General features: G+C 44.8%; 1 non-coding gene across 1 annotated transcript; it reads right to left on the bottom strand.

Moving 5' to 3' along the window:
- Nucleotides 1-1,472: 1,472 nt before the first annotated feature.
- trnav-cac (transfer RNA valine (anticodon CAC)) lies at nucleotides 1,473-1,545 on the bottom strand. The gene has a single exon. It is a non-coding gene; the product is annotated as a tRNA-Val (tRNA).
- Nucleotides 1,546-6,009: the final 4,464 nt, after the last annotated feature.

Raw genomic sequence — 6,009 nt, 5'->3', positions numbered from 1 at the left:
TGTCAGACTCTTTTCAGCTACAAATGTATCTGTGAGTGCGTGAGAATATGGGTTCGCTTATGATTTGGTCAAATAACCATGAGCTGCTTGACATTACTGGAATTTCCATTCTTGCTTTGCTAAATGATTTCACCCATTGCTCGAAACAGGACGACTTTCACGTTTACACGGAACACGAAACACACCGGACTACAGGGAAAATGCACAAACCTGAGCAGGCCGTGTTCCGCATCATACCGTGCAGCATCGTTTCAGTCACTGTGTATGTGTTTTTTTTTCAGAATAGGAGTCCCAAAGAATGTTCTCCACCCTAAAACCGGAGGTAGCATTACAATCCGAGAACGACAGATCACCTTGAGAGAATGCTCTGACCTCGGAGCCAGTTCGAGATGCCACTTTCCTTGCCTTTTACCTTAACCGTGCAATTTGCTACTGAGACGTTCACTCCTGGACATGAGCCACATGGATACCAACTGAATTGGAAACCTGTGTGGGAATCGAGGAGAAGCGACTCAATAAATTTTGCTAAATTCCGTGGTGCTTTTTATAAATGCAGTTTCTGTTCACCTCAATCTAAAAGCCAGTTTCTGAACATAGTAACAGAAGTCAAAAGGTAATTACCTCACCCCACCCCCACTCCAGAAGAGGTGCTAACTGCCCTTGAGTGCTTTTTGTTCTCGATGTGAAGAGCTTTCACCCCTGAGTCACCTTCACGTCTCTGGTTGCTGAGTGAATCACAAAGAAGGAATTTCACCAGAGCTGCAACTGCCTCACTTCCCCACTCGCCCTCCCCGTTTACATTTTCCTGCTCGTCAGTGATTTAAAGAAAACCAAATGGATGCGATGTCATTCTGTAGCCTCTCTGTCGATTTCTCCGTTTCAGTTCCAACATGACTTAGATCTCGGTGCGGACCTTCATAATAGCGACGCTCTGAATGCGCAAGTCGAAAGGTTCCTCTGAGAGTGCAATTTCTTTCATTGCTGTTGCTGATTGAATGAGCCACTAACGTGCGACTTGCTCCAAACATGATTCAGGACCTCTGGTGCCAATTCTCGCACGTTGAATAACGACAGACAGCTTCCAAATGAGGGCTTTCAGAGACGATTTTGGGCTACATTTGACAGACAGACAAGTTCAGGAATCCGTGGTGCGCTGTGACACCAGCTCATCAGCTTCTTCCCTGTCTTTGAACCGGGCCGCCTGCGCAAGGAATGCAAATGCGGTACTGCTTTTCGTGGAACGAACAGAAGGCGGTAACTACACTCTCAAACAGAATGGCATACGATCAGAACCAGGTTGGAGAAAAACTTTACAATGCTTTGCACAGTAATTAAATGGAATTGCATTACATTACATTTCACTACGAGAGCAGATTTGTTCAAGCAAATTCGAAGGCAGGTTTGCAGATGGGAAAGCAAGCAAGAAAGCTCCGTTCTTGTCCATGTGAAAGGCAGCAATTGAAGAACAACGCCGTTTCTGCCCAGTTTCGAACTGGGGACCTTTCGCGTGTGAGGCGAACGTGATGACCACTACACTACAGAAACAAGCCGCAGGTGCCCGACCTGCGGCTTAGTGCCATCCAGCACTGAAAGTTGAAGCCATTCTACGTTTCACCTTTCTGTTTCCAACAGCTCGTTGTTGTCCAGCGGAATTGACATCTTGAAAACGTAAAACAAAGACCCGTGAAATTGATGACAAAATATAGACAAAGATGTCGTCAATGTTTGGACAGTAGGGCGAGTTGGAATAGTTTGGGACGACTTTCCCTGCAGCGGAACGGCTGCGACATGATCTGATGGAAGGGTTGTAAACTGAGTATTTACGTGTTTTACCCAAGTTGGGGGTGAGTTGAAAACTCGAGAGCATAGGTTTAAGGTGAGTGGGTTGAAATTGACAAAGGACCTGAGGCACATTTCCCACACAGAAGGTTGTGCGTGTTTGGAATGAGCTAACAGAGGAAGTGGAGGAGGCAATTGCACTCAGAAAATTGCAAATGTAATCGGAGGAGTTTCTGGATAGGATGGGTTTAGAGGGATTGGGGCCAAATGCTGGGGAACGGGACTTGTTTAATTTTGGCTATGTGGTGAGCATGGACGAGATACACCGAAGTATCTGTTTCCACGCGGTGTACCCCAATAACGTCGTGTTGCTTACATTGGCTTAAAAGGATTACTTTTTAGCGGAGTTTGCCGTCGCAGTCTGTGGCACAATCATTTAGTCTGTTCGACTGCTCACGGGAAAGGTAGTATTGTGAAACACTGCAGAAACGAACGACTTTCTTACTTTTGCTCCGACTGACCATACTCCGGGAAATTTTCCCAGATCCTCTGATGAGGATTTTTGCTGCTGGAAGTTACCTCAGAAACCCTGTTAACTCGAAATGTATTGAGCGAATCGCAAAACAGAAAGCATTTAACACGGAACACAAACAAAACTGGCATACCTAATGTATTTTCAGACACAGCGAAGCATGAATGCTAAATGTGAGACAGTCCGAGGGCATGAGTGATAAATTAATCTCACAACTAATAACAGGGCGATTCCAAACTACTCTTTCAAACATACTGGAGCCTTAGTGCACCACCACTTGCCGGACAATGCTGAAAAGAGAGAAAGAAAGAACATAATAAGAATGGGCCGTAAAAAGTGAATTTCACCAATCACAGTCTCGATTAGATTACTTTTCCCTTCCGATGTCTCCAGGACAGAAATGAAGGAAATGGGAGAAATTCAATAACATATCACATCGAAATTCATTGGAACGATTTTCCCATTCGCCAGAAAACCAAATAACGACGAGTCGAGTCACCGCTCGACTTTGTTTCACAACAGCGATGAAATAACAGTCTCCATTCGGTTCCAGTAAAAGCTCAACTGGCCTGGAACAGCAGAGCTGCTTGCGATTTCAACAAGCCGCAGCGTTGGAGTTGATCTGCAGAAATGGCAGTGCTGGTATTCGAACCCACGCCTCTTTCGAGATTGGAACCTGGATCCAGCACCTTCTGCACTTAAAGAGCAAAGCAGTTTCGACTCGGTTTCAAACTGGGGATCTTTTGCGTAATTGGTGTCTTGAAAACGTAAGAAAAAGACACGTTTCCAACTCAGTTCCAACACACAATTCCATCTCAGTTGGTATCCATGTGGCTCATGTCCAGATGTGAACATCTCTGCAGCAAATTGCACAGTTAAGGTAAAATGCAGAAACACATACACACCAAACTGCACCAATACCTGTCTTCTGTTATTAAACGGGTACAGACAGAAACACAAGCACACAACGTTCCACCACAATCCTGTCTCCTGCCATTAAGCAGATATATGCAGAAACTCACACAATCCTCTATCATCACGCTGTCTCTTTCCATTAAATAAATATACACAAAAACACAGACACACAACTCTTCACCAAAATCCTCTTTCTTGCCAGTAATCTGATATACACTAAAACACACAACACAAGCCTCCACCACCACGTTGTCTCAGCTATTAAGCAGATATACGCAGAAGCACACACACACACAACCTTGCTCCAACACTTTGCCTCCGGTCAATAAACAGATATACACAGAAACGCACACAAATCTCTAAACCACCTTCCTGTCTCCTGGCATTAAACAGATATACACAGAAACACACAAACACAGCCCTTCACCACCACATTGTTTTCTGACATTAAACAAATATACACAGAAACACATAGACAATCATCCACGACCACACTGTCTCCTGCCATTACACAGATCTACACATAAACCCACGCACACACACTCACACACACAATGGTCCACCATCACACACTCACCGGGAATTAAACAGGTATAAAAAGAAACACACACATCTCGACACCAGCCCCCTGCCATTAAATAGACATACACAGAAACACACACACACACAACCCTTCACCACACATGGTTTTCTGCCATTAAACAGATATACATAGAAAGACACACACAACCCTTGACATCCAAATTCTTTCTTGTCATTAAGCAGATATATACAGAAACACACACACACCCCTCCACCACCACATTGTTTTCTGCCATTAAACAGAAACACAGGAACACACACGCAATCCTTGACACCCAATTTGTGTCCTGTCATTGAGGAGATATACACAGAAACACAAACGCAACCCTCCACCTGTCTCCTGTAATTAAACAGATATGTACAGAAATACACACACCAAACTCCAGCACCACACTGTCTCCGGATATTAAACAGTTAAATACAGAAACACACACTCACCATCCTCCACCACCACGCTGTCTGCTGCTATTCAACAGAAATTTACAGAAACATTCAACAACCCTCCACCACCACCCTGTCTCCTTTCATTAAACAGACATACACAGAAACACACACACAACCTCCAAAACCACCCTGTCTCCTGTAATTAAACAGATATACACAAACACACACACACCACCACGACCACCCCCTCGCCTATCATTTATCAGATATACGCAGAAACACACACACACACACACCACCCTCCACCACAACCCTGTCTCCTGCCATTAAACAGATATACATAGAAAAACACACACAACAGTACACCACCACATTGTTTTCTGCCATTAAGCAGATATACACAGAAACACACGCACAACCATCAACCACCGCTATGTCTCCTGCCATGAAACAGATATAATCAGAAACAAACATATACAATCCTGCACCACCAACCTGTCTCCTGCAATTAAACAGGTGTACACAGAAACACACACACAGAGAACCCTCCCCCACCACCATGTTTGCTGCCATAAATCAATTATACACAGAAACACACGCACACAAACCTCCACTACCATCCTGTCTCCTGCCATTAAACAGGGATACACAGAGACACACACACACCATTACACAAGCAAGTTGTTTTCTGCCAATGATCAGATGTATACAGAAGCACACACACAACCCTCCACTGCCACCCTGTCTCCTGCAATTCAACAGATATATACAGAAGCACACATACACAACCCTCCACTGCCAGCCTGTCTCCTGCAATTCAACAGATATATACAGAAATACTCACACACAACATCCCACTACCTCCATGTCACCCGCCATTAAACTGATGTATGCAGAAACACACACACACAACCCTCCACCACCACCTTATTTCCAGCCATTAAGTAGATATACACACAAACACGCACTCAGCATTTCACCACCACCATGGTGCAGAAACACACATATATGCAGAAACACACCATCCTGTCTCCTGCCATTGAACAAGTATACCGAGAAGCACACACACATCATGTCTTCTGCCATTAAGCACATATACGCAGAAACGCACACACAACCCTCCATCACCAACATGCCACCTGCCAGTAAACAGTTATACACAGAAACACACACACAACCCTCCACTACTACCCTGTTTCCTGCCGTTAATCAGATATACACAGAAACACACGCGCACAGCCCTCCACAACCACGCTGTCTCCTGCCATTAAACAGATATACACAGAAACGCACACATCCCTCGACCACCACCCTGTTTCCTGCCGTTAATCAGATATACACAGAAACACGCACACACACAAAGCTCCACGACCACCCTGCCTCCTGCCATTAAATAGATATAAACGGAAACACAAGCACAACCCTCCACCACCGCCCTGTTTCCTGCAATTAATCAATTTTACACAGAAACACTCACACACAGCCCTCCACCACTAGTCTGTCTCCTGTAATTAAGTAGATATATACAGAAAAATAGGCACAACCCTGCACCACCGCCTACCACCTACCATTAAACAGATATACACAGAAAATAAAACACACACAGACAAACACCGCCCTGTTTCCTGCAATTAATCGATTTTACACAGAAACACGCAGACACAACCCCCGCACCAACACTCTGTCTCCTGACATTAAACAGATATACACGGAAACACCCCCCCCCCCCTCCACCACCACCCTGTCTCCTACCAGTAAGCACATAGATACAGAAACACAGACAACCTACCCTCTACCACCACCCTGTATCCTGCCAT

Source organism: Chiloscyllium plagiosum, unplaced genomic scaffold (genome assembly GCF_037043375.1).
Source record: "Chiloscyllium plagiosum isolate Xiang-an unplaced genomic scaffold, Cpla_swu_hap1 HiC_scaffold_48, whole genome shotgun sequence".
Taxonomy (NCBI): domain Eukaryota; kingdom Metazoa; phylum Chordata; class Chondrichthyes; order Orectolobiformes; family Hemiscylliidae; genus Chiloscyllium; species Chiloscyllium plagiosum.
The sequence above is the reverse complement of the archived record's forward strand: the minus strand, read 5'-3'. Positions and strand labels throughout refer to the sequence as shown.